A 27,786-nucleotide genomic window follows, 5' to 3' on the forward strand; every position below is an offset into this window, starting at 1 on the left:
AAATAGCAAAATAAAAATACTAATGTGCAGATCCTTTATTTCTGCAGAATTTACAGGAGCTATATAAACTTTGATTAAATGTACCAAAGCTCCAGGAAGTAGAGGAAAAAAACCCTATGTACAGTTGCAGGAAAACTACAGGGAAATCATGGTAAGCAAACAAATAGTTCTATTGAAAGTGGAATTAATGAAGTTTAGGTTCCTATGGATTTGTGTTTCATGGTTGATTTATTTTGCAAGTGAATTTTAATAAGGCTGCTGTTGAAACTCACTTCTTATTAGACGTCAGAGATTCTGCAGAGGCAAGAACTGTTATGACTACCTCAACCAGAGGAAAAGCTTCAGTGAGAAGACATGCATTATTGACTCTGGACTAACCATGTAGGAAAGAACTCTCCTGCTCTGTCAAATTTAACCAAAAATTTGCCAGCAGGTATTAATCAGAAGTTATTGGGGTAAACTAACAGATGCACCTATGCATTTCCATAGTAAATCAATGCAAAATCGCAGGAAGCAATTTCTTTAGGCCATTCTTAAGATCCTTTCAGAAATCTAATTGCCGAGGACTTCAGTTTTACATCTTATTTGAAAGAGAGCCCCTCCAGTCATTTTATGTCCCCTAATGCCATGCTGAGGCTGTTAGTTCAGCACTAACAAAGCAAAGTGCCACCTGCTGCTCTTTAGATGTCTCATATCATATCAACATGACCTGACCCAGGATGTTTATCCAGGAAAGTATTTAACCACTTGATTTCACAAAGGTCTGGGGAAAAATATATTTCTCTCAGTATCGCTGTGCTCTCAAATTAAACTAGTTTTCCAGCCCAACCTCCATCCCTTCTGTTCATGAGCATGCAGATTATGTATTTGGGGTTTGTTTTTTTTAATGTTTACCACCTATTTTCACAGCATCTCATTTCTTTAACTGCTAGAGTACAGAAATGGATTCATTTTGTCATGGTTTATTCAATGTTTCTGAGAAAGCAGGCAGAATCTATTTTTCTCTTCTCTTCGCAGCTCCTTGTTCTCATGTTTCTTAATCATGGAAATGGCATGTGGGAGCTGTGATAGTCTAATTACTGGAATAAATTCAGGATGAAGCTGTTACTCCGTGCTGCAGCTCTTAGCCTTTGTCAGGCTCTATGACAGCCTATATGATAGACTCCAAAACACAGGAAATTTCAGGCATCTATCTGTGTACCTAGGTATTTTCACTACACGCTTCACTAAGGTAGCAGAGCACTTAGACTGAAGTAGCAGTGCAAGGAATAGCTTAGAGATTCGTCCATCAAGCAGACTGCTTTCTCATGATGCATGGAGCCAAAAAATTTTTTGAACAAGGAAGAAGTCTGAGTTCTGCAAAAACAGGAAAGCTACTGGCAAAGTAAACAATTGCTCTTGAAGCTATACCACTATAAAATGTTACAAATACTGTATTTGCATGTACTATACAAAAGTGGTGTGTCAGAGATCCGCATTATGACCTTCCAGGCTTCAAGCTTATTTTTCCATCTGATGTAAAATAAAAGGAGGATCTATAACATTAGGAAAAAAAGTCACTTTACACACATTGCTATGGATAGTTGGATGTTTGTTTTTGGAGACATGTTGAAGAACTAAAATCAATTTCAGGAAATCAAACTCAGTACTTCATAATCTAAACCCTCTTAGCTGTAATGATCCATACTTATTACACATCAATCAAAATATAAAAATTAAAAAATATTAAAATGAAAAGCAAGTGCATAGAAGCTGAAGAGAGAAATACCGTCTGTGAGTGCAACCTACAAGCTACCATTTCCTCTGTCTTTTCCTTTATGGGGACAATATTATGTTTACATCAATGTAAAAATCAGTAAAGAATGATTAATCTTTTTCCTAGATTTGTTATGGAGTATTATGTTTGTTCTGGAATTTGTTTTGTGTTCTACCTTTAGAGTTCATTAGTTGCTGTTGTCTTTGACACCAGAACTCTGTGCTTTTAGTTTCCACTGAAATCCTTATAATAGAATTTACTGAAATGCAATTACTAGATTCTTGGTTTTATGGACCAAGACTGGCACCTTCTGGTGAATGAATTTAAAGTCACTACAGAAATATAATATCCTCAACCACACCCTAACAGACCGTGCTTTTAACAAGTTGCTATTTAGAGATATTACAGTACCCTATGTTTTCCCCACTGACTTTAAAATTATAAAGCCATAGTATTTCACAATACATGTACATGAGTAGATTTACATATAGAAACATGAGGATTTTTCTGAAAGTTTATCACTTTATTAATTAATGGTCCTCAAATTAAACAAATTATTATATAAATTGATTTATTTACTCTGAGACTATCAAGCTGGCTAATGTGCTAAATTGGTAAAACATAATGAAAGAAATCTATCTGAGCTTATGGAACAACAGAAATAGGAGTTAAGCTTGAAAAATACAGTTAGTGAAAGCTTGCACTATTTATTTCAGGTTTTTTTACCATTATGTTCTATGACAGTACAGATATGTTTACCAAAGCTGGATTGCTGGTTATTTTTTATAAGCAGGGGATGACAAAGCAGAGCATATTCAATATACATTTGGAATTTGTTTGTTTGAATTGGTGCCACAATTAGAGATGTTTCTGTCACAGGTTCTCAGCTACCAGCAGATCCCGAGATAAACCTTGGTTTTATGCTGTCCACACCAGAATAACCCATTAAATCTCCATGATAGCAAACAGAAACTCTTCTGTGGAGTTGGATTTTTTAATATATGTTATAAATGTCACAAGGAGGGAAAGAATATACTTTTATTGTTTTGGGGTCACTCTAGCTTTTCATGTTCAGTAACCATTCAAACTGGGAGCAAGACACAGATCTAGTCTCCTTGAAAAGTTGTACTTGTCTAGCAGAAGTAGCTTTCTAACATTTCAGGCAGAGATTGATTTGTGCCCTCTAATCCACCCCTACTGCACTATACTATAGGCAGAAGATGGCTTGCATTAAAAATGGAAAGTATCTGGGCAATGTTTAAAGGATCCTGAAGTATACTTGATTCCTCCCCTGATGTTTTTTTGTGGGATTGATATTCCTGCATGACCTAGCATACTGGAAAAGATGTGTAGATTACGTCCATTCATTAATTTGCTAATCAAAATTAAGATTTTTTTTTTAATTATAGGCTTAATTTAGTACTAGTAACTTTATGAAAGCCTAAATAATATGGCTGTGTAAAATAACAGTCACCAGACCTTCTAATTTGATGTTCCTAAACTGGTAGAAATGTAAGTTTTGTCCTTCCCCCAAGCACCAGCGTCAGCCATTCACCTTAAAGGTGATTTGAATTAACCCAGTTCTGAAAATTAGGTCACTATCCAAACCATTTTGTTTTTATCCTACTTTAATGCCAATTCCACCAGTTTTTAAGGCTTCAGATAGTTACTTGTGCAATGGAAAATGTTACCAAGTCCACCAGATTCTTTCACATAAGTCAAGGAACAGTGTCTCTTTGCAATTATCTTTGATGACTACAGACCCAATTAATCAGTCTAAATGGCTCCATGTCCCATTTTCTTATCCCTTGTGTCACCCAGTCCCATCAGATTTCTGCTGAGTTGCATCCCATGCTCATTTGGATGCTCACTCCTAGCATCTCTCATTCCTGCTGTGCCTGCTCTCCACCTCTCTTCCCAACCAGGTCAGAATAGAGAGATAAAGAAAACAGTACACCAATTTTTAGTTTTTCAGTCTCTTTCAGACAGTACCTGGCAGGATGCCATTCACATCAAGAATAAGGCAACTTGCTGTCCTTGAAATAATAGCGTAAAAGCTGCCAACCAATTGTGCTTGATAGGACATTATCACCAGATAAATTGTTTTCCTACAGCAGCACAATTCACTTTTAGGATTTACTGCAGATAACTATAATGGGAAGGTTGTGATAGTAAAAAGGAAGAAGAGTCTCATAGCTCTAATTTGAAATATTTCTATTTTGTTAACATAAAAATGTTAACATAAAAATGTTAACATAACAATGTTGATAGAGATCATACCCTGGGGTATGCAATGTATTTCGATGTCAAGAACTTTAGTAAAATCAAGCCGTGTCTCTAGAGGTGATTAGCTGGGAGATACAGTTTTGTCCACCTTCTTCTGTACCATTGTCTACATTTTTTATTATTACTGTTATGAAAACTTACAAGCAGCAGCATTTATAGTGTGGAATAGTACACAAAAATTATCATAATGTACCATCTTGACAGTAGTCAATATTTGTGTTTCCTTTTCAATTATTAGAGACCCATCATTCCAAAGAAGGCATCATTTTATTCTGAAAATATTACTATGTACATCTTTTTATGTCTTATTAAGGGAGCCTCTAGGACTTAAAAATAAATGTCTCTAGAAAGACTTCATGTTGTTAGAAGGTGAAATAACGATGAGTGATAAACTTTGTTTGCTACTTAGACATTACTTAAGAACCTTGTGCCATAATTGCCTGCAGCAAGAAAAGCAGGTTTGTCTCTATCTCTTCAAGTAACAGTCAAGAACAGTCACAGACCAGTTGCTAAGTATTTTTCATAACCAATTAACAACTGCTTTCCTATTTAACAAAGGTTTTAACATTCATAACGGGGAAAGTAGGATGTTTTCAAGAGGAATATCTGTTTTGAAGGTTTCAGCCAGTTAACAGACATGCCCTCTCATTCTGGCTGCTGTGTAGTTCTACAATTATTTTTTTAACTACTAAAGGAAATAAAAATTGCTCCAGGTGTTTCCTCCTTAATTCTGCAGCCACACAGGACGTGTCATTGGCACTGTGTCCATGCAACCATTCCAGATATCTAGAATGAGAAAAAAAAAGAAAATAGAATTGCTTTCCAAGTAAAGGAGTAATGAGGAGTGAAATGGGGGAGAAGAAGGAGCAGGAGGGACCTGCTGTTGTGAATTTTGATGTTATATAAGCATTGGCAGCCCTGAAGACCACAGTTCTCTGTCCGCAAAACAAATATAGCACAGGCAGCACTAGCATATGTTTTTTACATTCTTCCTTAGAGACTACACATACTGGAGAGAGGAGAGCTGTCATTAAGTGAGGCAACATGTGCTAGTGAACAGGGCATGGGACTGCGATATCTGAAGCTGATCCTTCCTTGTTATAAATTATTGCAATTCCATTACAACTCTGCTGTTTCTGTGGGACTACACAAATTTATAGTGGTTGAAAATTGATCCAAGAGACCTAATCTTGTTCCTGGCAATACTTTTGAACTTGCTGCATGTGAATTTGGATAGTTCAGCTTTCCATCTAAAATGAAGATACAGTATTACTTCGCAAAATATGAAAAGATACGAAAGGAACAGTGAGAGAATGAGATTAGCATTGCTAGTTAAAGTAAACGCATTCCAATCCTAACTGTGGATATCTGCCATTTTTGTTATCAAGGAAAATTTAGAGCTGCAAAGTGAACTTCCTTGTACTCTCCTCACATGAGTCTAAAGGAAACTCACTTACAGCATCGCACTGGTGATGCCCTGCTGCTTCCTTCTCCATTCCTACCACTTTCTTGTCCTATCCAGGCCAGAAGACTATCATAGAGTTTTGGGAAGTATTTTGTGACTGGTAAGTAGGGAATCTGGAGCACATGTTTTGTGCATTTTCCTGAACGATATATCTTTTTTACAGTTGTTTGCAATTGTGGGAAGTGGACTGGATTTGATGGTTCAGCTAGTCCTCCTCCAAAACTATGTTTTTATTTTGCAAAGCACGTCTTTATGACTCACAATCAGATGCCTTGCACATGACAGCTCTGTGACTGCTGTGGAAAAATGTGGTGAGGAAAATTTCATTTAAATAGTTACAGTAGAGATTTTTGTAAACCCTGAGTTAATTTTCTCACAGATGAGACATTCCATCTCCAAAAAACTATATAGGGAATATCTGCCTCAGTGGAAGGGTAAGGATACACATTGTGCAGAAAAAAGATAATTTTGGTGTGTTTTTCCATGTTTTTGCTGCAGGAATTTAGAGTTGTTTTTATGACAAGAAAAACACAGAGGGTAATAGATAGCCATTAAAATCTTAACAAAACCACTTTAGTTTAAACAATAGATTCTGATTAGATTCTGATCAGCTTGTTTTACAGAGGTAATCTTGCAGACTGACACAGAACAGTCACTTATTTATGCCAGTGTAATTTAGAATATAAACATGAATTATGTAACTCTTAAGCCGTTCAATCTATTTCTTTGCCAGACTGTTCTCCGTTGTATACAGACTAACATTTTGTCCACTTTCATTTAAATTTTCCTAGCTATAGAGCTTCTATTGCTTCTTTTGTGAGATCATTCCCAAGGAAAATAAATCTCTCTGTCAAGAACTCTTCTTTGATTATTCAGTCTAAATTTTTCCTTTCATAATTTCATCCCTCTGCTCCTTTTTACACCTCTTTTTATTGTGCTATGAAATCTGACTGTGCTCCTGGTTCACTGCATCCTTCAGTTACAGTCTGCTAACATGTTCCCTGCTAGCTACTCTTTAGCCAAGCTAAAGCTTTAGCCTTTCTCATAAACTAGTCCCTCACTGCTACTATTGCCCATCGCTGAACATTCTTTTGTCCATCTGTATTTTATGTCAGTTAGGTGCCTTGAGATATGCCCAGTAATGCACATATTGCACTATGTGTATATATTGCAATACATACCAAAACCCCCAAAGAAAGGAAATTCTTAACATGTTCTGGTAATATTTCTCTGCCTATAAAGATCACTGTTCCTTGGGCCTATATCTAATTTTATGGCCTCAATTGCTTCAGGTATTTTCCTGACACTACAGTTCCTAGGTGTCTCACGTCTATATCTTGGATTACATTTTCTCCCAAAGCTACTAATTTGAGCCTCCCTGCTACTAATGCATACTGACCCTTTGCATTTTCTGCTGTTATTGATGCTTACATTGTCAGCACTGAGATAACATCTCTATACGTTTTTTTATCTTTATTTGTTGTCTTTGTATCATTAATGAGATAGCTTCTGCCACTCCCTCAGGGGTCCCTATCTTCCCTATTATTTGGGAAACTCTGTAGTGTGATTTTGCACTATTTATCCCATAGGAGCCCACCTATATGTAATCAAAATTGAATTTTGTCTAAGATTGCGAACTCTACTAAATATATTATTTGATTATTTATTATATTTATTAATTTTCTTTTATCCAAGTTTTTTTAATTCTGTATTTTAAAAAACAAGTACAATTTGTCTCCAGATCTTTTCTTTAACACCCATACTGTTTATGCAGACACATTACTTTCCAGGAGCTGTGAAGTGTGTGACTTCTGTTGGGAGAGGGGCAACACTCTTGTCAGGATGCCAACAGGCAACCACAAGTGCTATATCCAGATTGTCCTGGTACAAGGAATTAGCTTTGAGGTTTTAGGGAGCTGAGGTGAAGTAACCTTTATCATGACTTAGTTGTTCACCTTAGGAACAACAAAAGAACAAGGTACAATTGTGAGCCAAGTAAATATAACCATAGTATTTATTGATAATATGCTAAGAATTATTGTTTTTCTATAATTGATATACCATGGAGTAATAAAATCATAATCCATAATTGTTTAATACATTGCAGAAGAAATATCTCCAAGGAAAAATTGAATTGCACAGCAATTCCTGTAGATTAGATCATCTGCTCGCTAACACAGTTATTCTGAATTTATGGATAGAGTTGGGTATTTTTACACAATTTAGATTTTCAGACCTGTTCTGATGTAAAGAGGTTGTGAAAAGAATGTACACAGCATCTGAAATCTGGAACAGGCAGAGAAAAGACTGGAAGCGTTTTGAATCACTAAGTACCAACACGTGATCTCATAGTTAATGTTGTCTATATGAGGCCACCTGCTTATTGTCAGCTGCAGAATCTGTCCCTCATGCAGTGCTTATGAAAGTCAATGGGCACATCCTCTGCCGGATGAATCATCCTCACTTCACGGAAGTCAGTGGAGCCCCGGCAGTCAATACCAGACATAGATCATTCCAGTGAAAATACTCCACTTCTTACTGCAATGGGCTTTGGATCAATACCAGAGTTAATAAGTGAACACATTACACTTGGAGCCAAAATTAGAAAGAAATCTTATAATTAAAGTCATGTATTTCATCATAGGTGCATTAGAATTCATTGTCAATAATAGTAATAGACCTAATGAGCACATGTCTTACTTCACTTCATGTTAATGGAGTTGTAGGTTACTTGCTGTTATTTGTAAGCTGTTGCTCTTTGATCTCCAGGTCAAAAATGCAGAGGTGGAAAAAAGTGATTACCTGATTTAAATATTGAAACGTTAAGAAATGTTAGTCATTCCAGCAATTTCAGCTAGATAAACTACAGTATCAAATGAAGCTGAAATTCAGATGAACTCCTTCAACTTGTTTAAGAAAGAATGGCCCACGTACAAATGAAAATCTAGCAACTGCTTTGCCAGTGTAATCAATCTGCTGCTTTGCCATGGCAGTGCTCTACTTCTCAGTCCTTTAGTAGGAGGTAGAAATGCAGCCTACAGCTATCTGCAACAGAGTCAGTCACTTCAATTTAACTTTAAAAAAATCTGGCTGGCAGACAGGGAGCTGGTCTCCACAATGGTGATTTTATAACAAAACACAAGTGTCAGGTAAAATTATATCTGGCAAGTAGACTTCTACCACCTTATTTATTCTGTCAGCCAAATAGAAATATCACCTACAGTCCTTTCATTAGAGGTTATTCTTCTGCAGTACACAGTAATTTTTCATCTGTTTCGTATAGTTTACAGCATTCCGCCACACACTGTGATATTTCTGTGCTTTTAATTTCAAAAATCCCATTAAGAAATGTTTGTTCCATGTTCTTTTTATGTCTTTGTTAAAGGGAATCTATTAAGATTATTGTAGCTATTATTCCAAACTACAAATACGCCATCTGACAGAACTGAAACTCTAGATCACTTCCCTCATCCCCTTAAAAACCTGTGCCTAGGTGGTCAAGCTGCGTCTCATAAGCTCAGTCATAAATAGGCCCACAGCATCTTCTAACAAATTATATGGTTGCTTGCTTTGCAGAGCACCAAAGGATCCCACTGGAGACAACAGGATGTACAAAATTGATGAAAGCAAATGCATTTAGCAGATAATATGTACATTCTTAACCCATAGTGGGTTTCATCTCACCAAATTTAGAAAGCTGAAATTGTACATTGAAATCTAAGATGGTGGTCTAGAGTCACTTTATAGTCAATAAAGAGAAACAGGCTTCTCACTAAAGAGAAATAGTCATGTCTGTCTCTAGTTTTCTCATCCTAAGAGATTTCTGAAAATACCAGATAATTGCCCACAATAAGTGTTTTCTTATGGTTGGAGTGGAGGGACATTGTTTGGTGTCTTTAGTGAGCAGAAGTCTGCAGTGACAACTTAAAAGTAATCTGTTATTCAGGAATAAGTTTGAGAAGAAATTATGAGGAGGGGTTTATAAAGTGTTAGGGGAAGAAAAGCTAAGATACAGGAAACACCAGGAGCAGGAACATCTAATTACCATGCTGAGGTAGAAATATAAAGCAAAAATTCTATAAAGTACTGGATTGCATTAGTTCTGCTGCTCAGGGAAAAACAAACATCAAAATGGTCTCAGCATAGATTCTCCCTACACTTTTGAATATTCAGCAGAATAATAGGTCCTTTACAGACTTCACAGAATCAAATTCTTTCAGTAGTACAATATAATATGCCAGCCTTTCAATACTTGGCACTGACATTCGTGAAAGCCCTGCAGCAGTGCTGAATCAATGGCAAAGAGCCTCCATGAACAAAGCAGGCACAGCTGCCCCTACTGACACTCTCAGCTTTTTCCACCACCATTTCAGTTTTCACCGACCTCACAACACGCATGTTGGGTCACATGCTGCTGGGCCACCTCTGCTGGGTTAATTAGCTCTCCTTACCTCTCTGCTGTCTGTATACACTCTCCAAAGAATGTGTCAGAGGAACCGACAGACCAGTGACCTGGTCAACAACTGAAAGAACAACCACAGTTTTCCCAACAGGAACATTTCGAAGCAGCAATAAAGAAGAAATAGCAAAAAGATCTGACATGGCCTAGCTCCATATATGCTAGCAAGCATAGCTCAAATGAAAAATAAAAACTAAGAGTCGTATATGTCTGGGGAACAGGAACTTGAGCACAACCCCCATTCCCTGTCCACTTGCACTGCTCAGGGGGAGGAGGTAGAGAAGTTGGGAGTGAAGTTGAGCCCAGGAAGAAAGGAGGAGTGGGGGGAAGGTGGTTTAAGATTTGTCCTTATTTCTCATTATCCTACTCTGATTTCATTGGCAATAAATTAAATTAATTTCCCCAAGCTGAGTCTGTTTTGCCCATGATGCTAACTGCTGAGTGATCTCCCAGTCCTTGTCTCGACCCATGAGCCTTTTGTCGTATTTTCTTCCCCTGTCCCGTTGAGGAGGGGGAGTGATACAGCAGCTTGGTAGGCACCTGACATCCAGCCAAGATCAACCCGCCACACTTACCCCAAAGTGCTATTCCTGACATACCTCATGGGAGCCCTCTCAGGACAAAAATTATAATCTGCTTCTTTATACAGCAGGTATTATTGACAGTTCTCATCCAGTGTTAATTGAAGCATCCCTGAGATCACTCTCCAATGGTCAAATTTTGGATTAAGATGTGGGCAGAAAATTACAAAATAACTTCTCTGTAAAGCACAAATGCCCATCCACTTGCCACAGGAATACTTGAACAGCAGGCATTTGAACTACTAACTACTTAGAACAGGCTACAATATAGCCTATAGGAAAATGTTCTTCCTTTCACTTGATCCCCTACCAGCATTAGTAAGTTCCTCACTCTCCTGCTTTTTATCTTAAAATCCTCTGCAGAAGTTGATTACAGGGTTTTACCATCTCATCTAAGATCTCCAGCATTTCCTAGGAGCTACTATGTCATACTGTCAAGGGACCTCTCCAAACAGTCCTCCAGAAATAGTCTTCCCCAAGGAATTAACATAATATAAATGTGCCCGGAAAGATGTATATACCAGGAAGCTAAGTCTGGGTCTTGCTGAGACCAGTAGACAGTACCAAAGACTGGCACAGTCATGGTCCTGGCCAATATCTAGGAAGAAAAGTAGTAAGTCACAACCTGAATAAGACAACCGTACATGCCCTCAACATTAGGATAAGAAAGAAGCTTTTGATTCTAAGATGCATCTAGTACATCACGGTCACTTTAACCCATCCTGTAGTAAGTGAATGATCCTGCAGCAGCCGTCCACAGTCCAGTCTTCTCCCGAGCATTAGCAGATGATGTGATCATACGTGTATGCAAAGGCAAGGAAGGACGAATTACAGTGCTGGACCTTAACACCTGCATACATACATAGTGTTCTTACTTACTTTTACAGATATATTTTTTTGTTTGGGCCATAAAGTGTGCAACAGGAGAATGAGTTAGAGCAAGGTATGTACTAGGGAGGCTTGTGTTGTTGAGATGCCAAAGGCTGTAGGATAGCTCTCCTGTCATGGTGTGTACCTAGTGTTTTTCGATACAGACATAGCATAAATACCCTGACACATGATCAGTTTAAGCATGAGCTTGGGGGTCCACTTGATCTGACAACTGCAGAACACTCTTCAGGATAATTACCAAAAACAATTATCACAGAACAAGTCTCAGAATACCATGGGAGCACTCCTGTTCCCATCAGTAGCACATCACTTTTTTATAGTTTTTACCTGAAAAGTTATGTCCCTTGTTTAACTCATTGTTACCTCCCAGTTTTTCCAGACATCTCTATCCTGAACTTGTCAGATTAGCTTTATTTCTGTCTGCCTTCTCTCCCATATTTCCTTTCTTTTTTCCTCTCTCTCCTTCATGGTCAATCTCTTCTCTCCTCTTTTTCTCCATCTAAAATATTTTCATCTTATTTCCCCCTTTCACCATGCCCTCAGCCAAATGCCTTGAGGAACTAATATGACATTAGTAGGATATCACTCAGTTTATAGCTTTGCTATGTTTTATATCTTTCTCCAGCTTTGTATTTGTTTCATTGTTTAGATGATACACTCTTGAGACAGTGTCCTGGTTTTGGCTGGGATAGAGTTAATTGTCTTCCTAGTGGCTGGTTTTCTCGAGTTTTCTCGCTTTTGCCCTTCTGATTCTCTCCCCTATCCCACCGGGGGGGAGTGAGGGAGTGGCTGTGTGGGGTTTAGTTGCCAGCTGGGGTTAAACCACGACAGACAGGGACTCTCCTAATTTTATCTTTGCATAGTGCTTACCTCCGTGGAACCTTGTTCTCCATTTGCCCTACATGGTAAGAGTTTATGAACAGCAAATAACATTATTGGGAAGATTAGGTCTAAAGAAAAGGTAGAAAAGCCTACAAACCAGTGAAAAATATAGGTTCAATTCTCTAGTCTACCACAGACTTCTGTGTCTGTGTGCCCAAGCTACAAAGGCTGGGAAAGTACCCATTTCTCAAACTCTGGCTGGCCACACAGTGAGAAAACTGTCCTTCTTAAGACTGACAACATTTCTGTCATTACAGAAAACCAAAAGAGCTCAGTGTCCCACAGTATGGAATTTATTTGAATAATTTAGGAGGGTCAAGTGTGAGACTTTGAAAATGAAGAAAACAACATTTACATTTACCTACTATTTAATAAGTTACTAGTGGAAGAAATGGAAACATTGAGCTGTGGGGCTTTAAGAGGGCGGGTAGGCTGGTGAGTTCAGAAAAATGGGAAGCATGTCAGTTGAATGAACATCAGCAGAGGTCTACTGACACACAGGAGATTACCATGATCAAGCCAGAGTTTACAAATACCAGTTAAAGGACAGATCTGACATGAGTTCATCAAGTCATTTGATTTCAAAAATGGTCTGCTTTGTTTCTGGCTCTTCACCAATAGGTGACGAGAAGTGGCAGGGAATCAACAGAGCTGCTAGGGTTGCAAACTGTATTAATGATTTGTAGCCAGATGTCTCCACTGGAAGAAAGTAGGAAAATGACAAGTTCTCCCATCATCATTTAAGTTTAATCTAAAATTTTCATGCAGCTACTGGTTGCGTGCCAGAGGGATTTTTTAACCAGTAGAAATTACAAGGATCAAAACCCAGCCTAGATAGTTCACTATAAATATGCATAATCTACAGAATTTATCCTAATAATGTTAGAGTGATTTTTTTCCAAACAAAAGTTATGAACACAGCCCATTCAAAATCTAGAGTAAAATTATCATAAAAAGCGAGATTATTCTGTCTGGACAAAATTTTATACCTGCTCTAAGGCAAGTGTTGCTTTAGCATTATTTAAAATCTATCTACCTAGCTATCTGTCCCGAATGAGTGGTTTTGAGGCCGGTTAAAAAATCACTGGCAAAGGTATCGGCAAAGGTATCAGCAAAGGTGATTTTAATAGAAAATTATAAAAGCACGACTTAACAGAATTTGATGGCAAGGGTCACTCTATTACTTATTACATGGATTAAGTATACATAGGGAAAATCGTGTCAGAATTGTGTTGAAATGATTCGTGCAGAGATTGAGGACAAAAAGGTAAGGGAGACCCTCCTGTTGAGTCACAAGTTTCAGAGAAGACCCGGCTGAATCCAATCTTAGTCTCAGACTTGGACAACGGTTTGTGTCTAATACAAAAGGCATAAGGAGACCCCCCCGTTGAGTCACGAGGTTCAGAGTAGACCTCCTTGCTCTCTAAACTTCTCAGAGAGGAGTTTAGGTGTGGCTGGATCTACCCATAGTCTCAGACCTGGTGAACGGTTTATGCCTAAGGGATTGTATGTTTAGCAGCAATTTAAAGTTCATTCACAGTTTTGAGGTAAATCATAAGATTCTAACAACACTTAATCATTAACCAATTTGGCAGTTACAAAGTGAAGTAGTCAAGTTTACTACAACTACTAAAGCAACTTAACTACAGATTGTGCTTATCATTGATTACCTAAATCAATACACACAAACGTGCACACAAAAGCTCTAGATCAATTCATATATATATATGGTACCAAAGCTAGATAAGTTTATAAAGGCCTAAAGCTAGATACATTTATAAAGGTATACCTGTTAAAAATTCCCCTCAAGTCTTGTGAAATACTCACATTAAATACCTTGGCATTTCTCAATGGGCGAAGGATTGGGCCCCGAGAAGTGTCTTGGCCGAAGAGTATTTCAGCCCAGGTCCCAGTGGTGTTCTGAATATCACCAACTCGAGAGTTTGTCAACTTTGAGAGACGTCCCACCACCACCACACTATCTTGCTATAAATTGAGAATAATACATATTGTTCTAAAACCTATAGGAAATCTACTGCAGCATTTTCTTTACATTGACTGTGTAAAACTTATAAATAAGCAAATTATATGTTGTCATAAAATGTTCCAGTGCAAGATGATCTAGCTAAAAATCAGTCTTAACGTGATACAATATGACACACTAGCCAGATAAATACATATTCTTAACAGTTCAAAAGCAAGTCAGTTCCTTCTTAGAAGTGAACTACTTTTATTTTTAATACCCTTAGAAAGTATATAACTTTTCATAATACATAACTTTTCCAAAGATAAACAGCTGCAGACTAAAACTAGTCAAAGTTTTATAGAAAATCATGATTCTATAAAATCAAAGCATTTCTTAGAAGTTACTTCTTTTTCCAGCATTTCTGATGGGAAAGAATTAATTTTTTTATTTAGTTTTTTTGTCTGTTTTATTTTACTGTATTATTTCATCTTGCTTTTCTGAGATATTATAGGTAATTATATAAGAAAAATATAAGGCATCATAAAATACCTCAACAAAGTCGTATTATAAAATTCAAACAAAATGTTTTGCAATGTTTTGTCCTACTTCATACGAAATTCTTTGAAAGTCTTTCAATTCCACTAGAGATACATATTTCTTTACTTTTTCTATGTACACTTACTAAACATTTACATATTTATCTGCTTTGTTGCTATTTGATTCCTTACAGAATCTTAACTCCTATGACTTAAGAGCCTTACTCTGTACAGATATTAGTCAAATGCCATCCTTTATGTAAGTTCAAAGAAAATGGTTTCACAACAATGAAATCAAGCAGTCAGAATGCCCCTCATGATCATGTACACGGTTGCAAGTTTTGTTATGGAACAGGTCGGTCACATAATTCATTACTGTTTGACAGTGACATTTTCTCACTACCGTAGTGAAACATTTTGAGCGGTACATTTAACAGAGTCCTGATAAATAATCTTAGGGTCAAGTACAACCTTTTTTTTCTTTTTTTTTTTCCCCCCAGCTCTACCTCTCTATCAGCGATGCATTTAGAACCTGTTCCGAAGCCCAAAGTCAATCAAAGAGGCTACACTGACTTCAATGCTTTTGTTGAATTGTTCCCAGAGGGGTGTTATAAATACATACCTCGTAGGATTAGTGTGTGACAAATGTGAACTAACACCACAGGGTGTATTTGCTTTGCCTTTTAAAATTGATTTGATTGGAATGTTAAAAAATTTGTCATTGTGGAGATAGTGTACTAACACTGCAATTGTATAGCAAGGATTAAATCTATTAATATAGCCTAGTTATCAACTAGCTTTATATCACTTTATATGTGAAATAACATAGATGCACTATGCATATGAGGACATGAGTGAATCCAAAATATACCTCTGATTTAGCCCAGTAGATATTTCAACGAAGATGCTCTTGAAAGCTTTCTGATTTAACATGAGAGCAATGCAATGCCAGAATTTGTTTTGTTTCTGTTGATGTATATAAGCCATGGTCGGTAGTGTTGAAAGGCATATGTGGAGTCAAGAAGCAGCACAGTTGTAATCACTGATGAGTGCAAGATACCTGAGGCGAATAAGGGCTTTGGTGTGTGTTCTTTAGGGAGACGCCAAGACGGAGGTGTTAGAATGTGCCTGGAGGCGGACCTGAAGGAGGTGGGAAGCAGAAGAGGATGCTGGACCTGCAATGGAATGCACAACCAGTACCATCCACGAGGAAAAATGAACTAGTAAGGCACTTGACAGTGAAATGTCTTTCTACATTAATTCAAGCATGGTAAATCTTGGTTTATCAGTATCCTAATTAGGTACAATGATACAGCCATTGAAATGCTACATGTGCCTAGTTACAGAAAAAGAAAAAAAAAATCAAGCCTGTTAATGCCATTATAATTAGCACGTGAGTGCATGATTAAAACACATGAAGAGAAGGCACCAATCAAAAATGAAAACCTGAGAGAGATGCATTAGTGATGTCTGATAAGGGTTTCAGACATCTGAAGATATGTGATAAAATCTCATTATTTGAGTATTACACAATCTCAGTGCAATAGCTCTTCTCTGTATGAGGAATATATTATATTCAGATTCTTTCAGTGGATCTGGAAAGGAAAATGGGTAAGAAAATTTACAGTCATCAAAATGCTTACACAGATGCATGTTTTTCTTCATCTTTATTTAGTAGCAAATCCTCATCTATGTGTGATTTCATGTTTGTTCTTCGGTAGGCCTGACCTAGAACAAGCATGACCAAAAGATACAGAGATTCTCTTTCAAGTCTGTGAGTTACAATCTCCTTGAGTCAAAATTATTGACCTGAAATGCAGCTTCCCCTTACGTGTACAAAAATAAAAGTGTTCTGCTATTATTTTTTCTACCAGTACTGTCACAAAATCCCCAAAGTGGCCCTGGTATCAAATATCTCCTTCTCTCCAACTCTTTATATGTCAAGATTTTTCTCTGCTATGAAATGTAATGATTTGAAAGGAAGTCCAAATAAGAATATTTTCACACTCATACAAATAATTTTCTCACCAGAATTCCTGATCCCTTTCTTGGCCACAAGCATCTTTAGTCCCCCCTCTAAGGAAAGAAAGACAAACGCAAAAATCTGTAAGGCAAACATAAAATTACATTTGAGTTAAGGAATTTTAAATCTAATCTTGGTGAACAAAAAATTGGACATGAGCAGGCAATGTGCACTTGCAGCCCAGAAAGCCAACCGTACCCTGGGCTGCATCAGAAGAAGCATGGCCAGCAGGTTGAGGGAGATGATTCTGCCCCTCTACTCTGCTCTCATGAGAGCCCACCTGGAGTACTGTGTCCAGCTATGGAGCGTACAGTACAAGAAGGATATGGACCTGGTAGAGCAAATCCAGAGGAGGGCCACAAAAATGATCAGGGAAATGGAACACCTCTCCTATGAAGATGAGCTGAGATGCTTGGGGTTGTTCAGCCTAGAGAAGACAAGTCTCAGGGGAGACCTTATTGCTTGTAAAGGGGGCTTATAAGAAAGATAGAGAAAGACTTTTTACCAGAGACTGTAGTGATAGGACAAGAAACAATGGTTTTAAACTGAAAGAGGGTAGATTTAGATTGGATATAAGGAATAAATTTTTTACAATGAGGTTGGTGAGACACTGGAATAGGTTGCCCAAAGAAGTTGCAGATGCCCCATCAAGTGTTCAAGATCAGGTTGGATGAGGCTTTGAGTAACCTGATCTAGTGGAAGATGTCCCTGCCCATGGCAGGAGGGTTGGACTAGATGATCTTTAAAGGTCCTTTCCAACCCAAAACATTCTATGATTCTATAATATTTAAAGTCACTTGGTCCAGCTGGAGATTATTTATTTGCTTTTGTTTTCTTTCCATATAGTAAATCACACTTTTACTTAGACAGCAGAAAAATTGTAAAAGGCATTCCACAACTCCACAGCAAATAAACATTTCAGCAAGAACTTAATCATGGTGAGAAGGAATTTTTCTGTTTAGAGTTACAGGAAAATAACAATGTCAAATAATGATTAATAAACCTCACAACAACACAAAAAGCCTACAGAAGCAAATAAAAAAAAAAAGGAAGAAATCAAAAGGCTATGCAACAAATAATCCTTTCTTGGTAGTTGTTTTTTTAATAAAAAAACAGTTAAAAAATTGTTATTAAAGTTCTTATCCTCAAAGATTTACTAGTGCTAAAACTGCTTTCAATATCTATTGCTTTTATTTCAGAATTCTTACAGAGGGTCTGTAAAAGCCTTTGTAGTGCTGATTTAAAAGAAAAACTGTTCTAGAAAATATGTAAGCTGTATTGGTTAATAAAAAAAAATATATAAACTGACTATAGGTATAATGACTCAATACAAGATGTAACATTTTAACAGTAATAATGATTAACCCTTGGAACAAACTGCTACAAGATTGACAAATACTTGTAATCTGGATATTTTAATTATCCATTAAATGTGTGTTTAAACATATACACTCCAGCTCTCAGGCTCAGTATCGTTGCTGTGTATGGTAGGGAAGAAGACTCTCCAAAGCATAAGCACTGGCAGAATTCTCTGGTCTGTCTTGCCAAACTTTACTTTTTTTCTTTCACTCAATGATTTCTGTTTGAGAAGAGTGTAATCTGTTTGGAAAAAGGTCTTCAGAGCTGTCAGACATTTTCAAAGCATTCTCCTTCTTAGTACGGTAAATAAAAGGATTATAGAGAAAACAAACAAACAAGCAACCCAAAAACCCAAACCACATTATTTTATTGCCTGATAAATCATAAATATAAAACTAAATAATTTACCAAAGTAAAGTGGCTTAGAATGGGCATCTCCTGATTAAATTTGCCCATTAAAAAAAACAACAGAAAACATAGTCAATATAGATCAGGTTAAATGAAACACTAAAACTTAGATCATGTTAAAGGATGGAAGAATAAAAATGAGGTTAAATAAATCATTAGCAATTACAATAGGGATCATCACATTAAAGCACAAGAGAAACACCTCATATGCTAATCAGTCACACAATGACTGTGATCCACCAGCGTGATAGCCAGATAAGGGAAAATTCAATCAAAAAAGTGTATGAAGTGTGAAATCAAAGTATCGATAGGCATTTGTACAACAAAAGACCATATCTGAAAACCTGTATGCAGCTATGGTCATCATCTTTCAAGAAAGATTAATTCCATTATTAAAAACAGCAAAAATCAGGACTGCCAGGTTATCAGAAGAGCCTTGGCTGATATTGCTAAGGTGTTCCAGGCTACATGGAATTGTGAAATATTAATTGAGCAATGGGTCTGCCCACTAGCTTAGTAGTTAGGGTGGTCAGAGGTGCACTGGTTTTGGCTGGGACAGAGTTAATTTTCTTCATAGTAGCTAGTATGGGGCTATAGTTTGGATTTGTGCTGAAAACACTGTTGATAATACAGGGATGTTTTAATTATTGCTGAGCAGTGTTTACACAAAGTCAAGGCCTTTTCTGTCTCTCACACCACCCATCAGCGAGTAGGCTGGGGGTGCACAAGAAGTTGGGAGGGGACACAGCCGGGACAGCTGACCCCAAAGGGATATTCCATACCATATGATGTCATGCTCAGCATATAAAGCTCAGGGAAGGAGAAGGAAGGGGGGGGGGATGTTCGCAGTGATGGCGTTTGTCTTCACAAGTAACCGTTACACGTGATGGAGCCCTGCTTTCCTGGAGATAGCTGAACGCCTGCCTGCCGATGGGAAGTAGTGAATGAATTCTTTTGTTTTGCTTGTGTGTGTCGCTTTTGCTTTACCTATTAAAGTGTCTTTAACTCAGCCCATGAGTTTTCTCACTTTTACCCTTCTGATTCTCTTCCCCATCCCACCCTGGGGGGGAGTGAGCGAGCGGCTGTGTGGGGCTGAGCTCCCTACTGGGTTAAACCACAACAAGTGGGAAAGAGAGAAAATCTAGGATTTGGTCCTCACTCACAGGACTGCCTGCACATTTTATTTTGGAAAAAAATGGACCAGAGAAAAGAAAAACAAAATAAAACGATATCAGAATAAGCCAGGGAGCCCGTGACCTGCTTCCCTCTTTAAGATGAATCATAGAATCATAGAATCATTAAGGTTAGAAAAGACCTCTAAGATCATCGAGTCCAACCATCAACCCAACACCACCATGCCCACTAAACCATGTCCCTAAGCGCCTCATCTACACGTCTTTTAAATACTTCCAAGGATGGTGAGTCAACCACGTCCCTGGGCAGCCTGTTCCAAGGCCTGACCACTCTTTCAGTAAAGAAATTTCTCCTAATGTCCAATCTAAACTTCCCTTGGCGCAACTTGAGGCCATTTCCTCTCGTCCTATCGCTAGTTACTTGGGAGAAGAGACCAACACCCACCTCGCTACAATGTTCTTATCATCAGATAACAAAATCAGGTTCCTGCTTGCCTGCTTTTCCTCTGGCATAGGTTGATAGGGCAAGTCGTCTTCTCTACTCCACTCCCAGTCTGTCCTTCCTCTACAATATTGTATGGTCTTTTGAGTAGGACATTCCAGGTTTGAATTGTCTGAGACTTAAGCAGAGAAATTAAGCAAGACCTCCAGATTCCTAGAGGGATACTATAAGTGCTTTATATAAATACTATTTAGGTAAAACAGTGTTTCATCTAAAAAGAGAGAAACAGATGCAGCAGATAGTGGACAGGCAAATCTTAAACATTCCTCTGCCTCAGCTGGCAATCTTACCATAGCTTAGGTGGGCAGCTGGCACCCAGCTTTTCAGGCTGAAATACTTCCTTTATGCACACAAATATCAAGGGAAATTTCAATCTGAAAGGAGAGTATTTAGTGAATGTGAGGTGGTTTTTCTCATCACTTTCTTCAACACAGAAGCATATACATCAACTCCCATTTTAAGTAACACGGTGGACACACTGAATCTCACTATGTGTCTTGTAAGGAGATACTGCTTTATATTTTGTGAAAAGAAGTTCCAATTAACCTTCATTCACTTCATTTACAGGATAATTATGATTCAGTGATTTGGTTTTTTTTTCATCTTTTTGCCCATGGGGAAAAATTAAAATGCTTAAATTAAGGGAAAGAGGAATCCAAATTCACAAATTCATAATAATGCAATGTTATAGCTAACTGAAGACATGATTGATTTATTAATTTAGCAACTATTCCTAGGCACTGAGACTTCGCTGGAAGATTTGAATGCCAGAATACTACAACACTGTGGATGACTACTTTCACCTACAAACACTCAGGTTATAATTGGAGTAGGTAGTTTGGTGCACAATCTCTTCGAATACACACACAGAATTATTTTCTTTAGTGCAAACTGCAAAAAATTCCTGACTGTGAATATTAAGGGAAAGGATCTCTGCTGAATTATGATCTGCACTGAGTATGCTCTATGGCTTGGGTAGAAAAAAAAACAACCCTAAAATTGACCTAACTGGCTACTGTGTGAATTCCTACATGAAGGAGTTCAACACTTCTAGAGTTCCTGTGCAGAGCAGCTGTGTTAATTGCTCTGCTTTCCACTATCCTCTGGATGCTAGAAGAGCTCCTGTAGGCCCCTGACAGGCACAAATTACAATAGCCTTTAGAGCACTCTGTATTATAGCAGGTACTAATAAGCCAGAATTGTATTGGAAACCAGCATTATTCCCATTTTCATCAGCTCCATTAGCATTACGACAATTGTGAGCTGTGGACCAAGAGGAGTTCAAGCAGTTTGCCCCAAATAAACATGTACTTCAAAGTACTGAGTTAAAAATTTTACTGAAAATTCTATACATGAGGGCAGCAAATAAATTCAGAAAATTAAGTACTGTGTATAAAAAATGTGCTCGCTACAGTACGTATAAATTTAACAGAAAGAAAATAATGGATATGCATAAATTCTACAATGTTTTTTTTAAATCTAGCAGATTTTGAGAGGTAAATCTAATCTGAACTTCTCACTAAACAGCACCTGAAAGTAGCAACCTCAGCATGAAGAGAAGTTGAGTACCAGGGAAACTCAGCTCTCTCAGGAAGAATGCTTTTACCACTTAATCTGCTGATTACCATTTACCAGCTGATCTACAGCTGCATTAATACAAACATTGCAAGTTAATAATCATAATTATGTCACCTATCTTTGGGCTGACTTGATTAAACTCAGGTTTTATTTTTCTGTGCTGCAGGTTGCCCAAATCAGGTTGATTTTGTAGCTAGTGGTTAAAACCAGAATCAAGCAGTGCAGGTGAAAACTTCATTGATTTTACACTAATTCTCTTCTATGAACACTTCCTTTGATTTTTCTTGTTCTGGATGCCTTTTTTTGGCATCTATACACTAAAAGAATTCAACTTTTAAAGCATAAAACTTCTAAAGCTTAAAACTTTTTCTCCTACAAGGCATGCTAGCAGCTATTACAATGTCAACAGACATTGATAGGCATTGCAACATGTACACTTGCAATACTGTATATCATAGGAACACTTCTTGCTCTTACTGTGCAGCAAACAGCACTATCAATGCCAATGTCCATCACTAGGGCTCACAAATACTGCAACAGTACAGATATGCAGAGAGCAGAGTTGTTGGATCACACTGAACAGTAGATGGCTTGCTTGTTAACGTAAGAAGACTGAAGAAAGGAAAGTAATTCAGACTGAGTTAATTTTTCAACAATTGAAGTCACTTTTTTTTATCTCAGTCTGTTCACAATAAATTAATGTCCATACATCTGTTCCTATATGTTTGGTTTTATTAATAACTTGAAGTTATTTGGTAAATGTCAGCCTGGGAGTTACTCTTGCACAGTGGTCTCCAGTGATAACATCTGTTCACTGTTTTTCCTTTTAGCTGACCAATTCTGTTTGGGTAGTTTGTTACAAAAGATGGAAACTTTAGTCAAAATCAAACTCCTTTAATGTGAGAGGTTAGTCCTTGTCGTGGTTTAACCCCAGCCAGCAAAAATAAACGCCACGCAGCCGCTGGATCACCCCCCCCCCCGGTGGGATGGGGGAGAGAATTGGGAGGGCACAAGTAGGAAAGCTCCCGGGTTGAGATAAAAACAGTTTAATAATTGAAATAAAACTAAGTAGAACAGTAATAATAACAGTGAGAACAACAACAATAACAGAATACACAAAGCAGGCAATGCACAACAGAACCGCTCACCGACCGCCGACCGCGTGTCACGAACGGGGGGGGCGAGCCCCCCCACACACCTGGTTTTTATACTGAGCATGATGTCACATGGTATAGAATACCCCATTGGCCAGCTGGGTCCACCACCCCGGCTGTGCTCCCCCCTCCCGGTGCAAGCATCACCCAGCAACAGCCAAAGCATCAATGGGCCATCAACGCTCCTTTCACACCGAACCCAAAACACAGCACACCCCCCAGGCTACTGGGAAGAAAGTTAACCCTGTCCCAGCTGGAACCAGGACAGTCCTGCTCTTCTAAAGGTGAACATTTTTAATTCTGACACTCCAAATTAGATGACGTGCAATGAAAAGATATTTGGAGGGTGTGATCAAGGAACCAAAGATAGATAGTACTTGCTCATAATAGCTGTAGAAAGTCAATTTTTAGACTGGAAGCAATAATTAAAGTAAATGTAGAACACAATACTATTAATCATGACTCTCTCTGTTACAAACATCATATTTTCCCACTGAAAATAAATATATTTATAATAAAAAATGGAGAGGATGACTAAGGTGTTAGATTTTGTTATTCCCTTAACAAGAAGGCACTGAGTAGAGCTATGGCAGCATGAATAGAGAATGCTTATTCCATTTAAAGAGAATAAAATTTTAAACTTTTCCTTCCCTACTCAACTGCATGCCCTTAGTCTGAGTGATCAGTGTTAATGTTAGCACATAAATAAATAGAGCAATAATATTACAGACAGTGATCAGGTTTCAAATCCTTGTAAATTATATCAGTTTCATGTGACCTGAAGCTTTTGTTCTTACACTGGGTAAACTTTTTAGCAAATATCTACAAAGAATATAGTTATTTCTCATGTTCTCTGTTGCACCATCATTCATAGTTACAGGCTACTAATTGCAGTGAGATGCTCTTGTGATGTTGTACTATGGAGAGCTGTGTTATCACTCCCAGCCTAACCTCCACAAGAACTCTGAATCATTGTATCCTCCTACTTTTCACTCAGTGGCTTCCTGTCTTCGTATGAAAGAAACTTCAAGTGATGTTACTACTGGTCTCTGTTCTTGCGTTTCAATCCATTTCTAGTTGGGTTTCTGTTCAAATTGCCCAGTCCTAGCACAATACTGGAGTTAGTCTAGGAGGATGCTTATGTGTCTAAGTGGATTATTAAAAAAATTAAAAATACCCCAAAGAACTCCCTACCGGTCACAGGCATCAGACATACTTACCAGCAGTACAGAAACCTACTTTTTCAGTTGAATTCAATCTGATAACGTCTTCCTTAAGCTTCTGTGTAATTGCTTACAGAAAGAAATTATTTTCACCTAAATTATATCTGAAGGACATCATTTTTATGTGCTGCAGCATGGATATTTACACAAGACAAGAGTATAACATTGCCATTCTGCAAAATATAATCATAAACATCATTAGCTTTATTCTACAATTTTAAGAATTAATCAGAAAATTATATTATTACATGAAACATAGTAGCAAATATTAAATTATCCTCTTTCTGAAAAATATTATACAATATTTTTCCACATAGTATTTTTATTATCCAAAACAACATTATAATCAATGTTGCAAGAATCCTATTAATTCAATGGCACTTTGCTGCTTAATAGAAACATGAAAAGTAAACACTTCACCTAATAATGTTTATTAAACAGGGGAAAGAAAATATTTTAACAAAGCCCAATAGGATATGTCTATTCTCTTATATTAAACCATGTCAGGGAATGTTTCCAGACACTGGAGTTTGATCTTCTGTACTCTTAAACTGCTGGAATGATCCCTGACACAGTTTGACCCAACTTAACTAGCAATCTTGCAAAGCATGATCTCAGGCGGGGTTTGGGAGTCAGCATGAACCAGGAACGGTTCTCAGTGGGCACGTTGTAGGAATTAGTATTGGGGAATTTAATACCATGTACACAGCTGCTCCACTTGGCCTCAGTGCCAGAGAACAGTTCCAGATACACTGAGGCTACAACTTCAGTAGTAATTAAACACAGCTGGGATTTTTTCTAACCATATTGGACATAATATTCAAATAATTTTCTCAGTGAAATTCTATGTGGTGTTTGTGTATGGACCCCATAGGCCAACTCTCACCTTTTACTTGCTCTATCTACTACAGCTGTACTTCTTCAGACTTTAAATGAGAATTGGGAAGCCAGTGGGCAAGGTGCAGGCTACCTTTTTGTAGCTTGTAGGAGGGTCAGCAGATTAGCTCTCCCTAAGCTGAGTTGAATAACACTTTAAGGTATTAAAAGGGTAGGAGAGAGGGATGAGGATGTAATTCCCCCTCTTCCAAAGACACATAAGTCAAAGACTCTGTAAAATCATACTTTCTTTATTATGTATAACATGGAACACTGTAGAAGAAAGTCGAGAAGAGTTAACCAAAAAACTTCTTATTTATATATATTTTAAATCAAAATGGCTAATAAATAATACATATTAGTTTTCTTTTTAAACCCAAGATTATTTTTTAAAAATAAGTGTGAGGGTTTTTTATTTTATAAGAAACTTTCAGCTTTTTTATTTAGCTATTTTGAGGGAGAGAAAAAGAAATCTCTGAAATTCAATTGTTTAAGTCCCCTAGAAAACAATTGGTACTTTTCTCAAGCAACTCAAGACTCAAGCCCTATTACTAAAGCAGCATTAGTACAACTAGAAAATTAGTATCCATGCTGATGGAGACTTTAATAGGTTAACAATTTTACCATATCAGAGACAGAAGTGTCTTACTTAAAAAACTTGGGAAATGAGGGCTTGTTTTTTTTCTTGTTTCACCAGTTCTGAACATCCATTAGCCCTTAGGGAACAATCAGATATATCCTTGCTTTAGTTGTATCCTTTTGTTTCCACTACATTTTTTAAATGGCTAAGCTATTTTTTCAAGGAATTTCTTGTACAAGTAAGAGCCTGATTCAGATCTCTATGAAGCCCCCTGTAGAGAACACCTCTGAAGCTGAAGTTTGAAATGAAGCAAAGAGCCTGAAATCACTCTCAGCAGACTCAAAATTGGACAGGGTTGAGAGCTATGGGAGGGAAAGACATAATGGAAAGATCCTAGATGGTAATGAAACATTTTATCTGAATCAACTTACTTAAGAGATTTCATTGTTTATAATATTTTTTGTTTTTACAATTTACTCTTTATGTGTTATTTACTGAAATTTTCTGTTCAGCACATATATAATATTTTGCAGTAATTGCTTACACCTCACTGTAAGGAGTCCAGGTTTAAGGCTGCTGGCATTTCAGGGTAGAACATCTATAGAAAATTACCTTCCTCTCCTTAGCACCTTGGTATCACAGGGAGGATGAAATTTCCATGAAACATTTATTAGAATTAAGTTCCTAGGGTGTTGTTTTCAGATTTCAGTGAGATATGAAATGTTCATATCAATTTATGGCTTGGTCCACAAAGATGTATTAGTGCCTAAATTCTTCCAACACCAATGTGAGTGGGACATCTACATGGTTTTGTGGGGATGGGCCTCAGTTTTCTGAGGACTAGGATGCAAAGATTTACCATTTCGTGCAGAATCTTAGGAACACAAGTAATTACAATCCACAGGAGCCCAGACTAATGCACTATCTTGTCTTGAACAGCAGCTAGAACAAGGTAGTTGAGAAGGATAAAGGGATAATGGCAAGTACAGTTCTTGGGTGCCCAGACTGCACAGTATCTGGCATGGCACAGAGAACTTATGGTGTCTGTGTGGTACCCCAAATAAAATGTGGCAAGCTTCAGACATCTGAGCAGGGGCACTGTCCCAGGGCCCAAAAAAGTGTAGAAGGGGCAAAATGCACTTGTAGCTGGACTGAAATCCGTCACCAGTGGTGCTTTATCACTATGCGTTCTAGCTGGTGTGAGGGAAGAGGCAGGTGACATGTGGGTCAGGAGCGGTAAGAGACATTCTATGCCTTACATGCTTCAGCTGGATTGCACCCCTTCTCTGGCCTGATCACACACATTTCAATCCAGGACACTGTGGAGCATAACCTCCTCTTTAGATGCACAGGAAACAATCCTAACTGACGGGGTGCCATCAGCACCAAACAGCCTTCTTGCTTGGAAGGCAGGAGTCAGCAGCTCAGGATCTGACCAAATGTCCCTTGAAGTAAGTGCAACTCTTTCCACTGATTTCACTGAGTTTTGGATCAATGTCAACCAACAGAAGTGTTGAGTGAGTCAAATCATGTGAGCCTGAAGTGCATGTTAGCATTTGCACTGCAGTGAACGTGAATGATGATTGGAAGGGAGGCCACACTGTGGGTCAGATTATATGTTTTTGTTCTGAGCTTTGTAGTGAAGTTTCCTTATAGTTCTACACATTGAATCCTGTAAAACTATGCATCTGGCTCCATACTTTCACAAACACTATACTCTCATGCAAAAAATAAAATAAAATTAAGAACAAATAGTATGAAAATGAAAAATAGATTTTGCTCTTAAAACTTTGTTTTTATTATTGAGTGGCAAGATGGCTTTGTAAGGAAGAATACTTGCAAATTGAAAAGTCCCATAAAGCCTTCTTGTATCCCATTTATCTAGAAGTTACTGCTTCACTAATCAAGTGATTTTATGTAAAAATATCCATTTTCTCTGTTACACACTGTATGTGATTGTAGGTCACTGACCTACCTCTGTGCTATTGAATTTCAGCATAATGCTTCATTTACCTTAGACAGCCCACGCACATACTCAGAATGCTAGCTTATACCCACTTTGTAGCACTACCCTTTGTTCACCAAGCTTTTAGCCAGGAAGCAAACTATAATACAAACTTTAATTTAT

This window comes from Calonectris borealis, chromosome 2 (genome assembly GCF_964195595.1).
Source record: "Calonectris borealis chromosome 2, bCalBor7.hap1.2, whole genome shotgun sequence".
Lineage (NCBI taxonomy): Eukaryota > Metazoa > Chordata > Aves > Procellariiformes > Procellariidae > Calonectris > Calonectris borealis.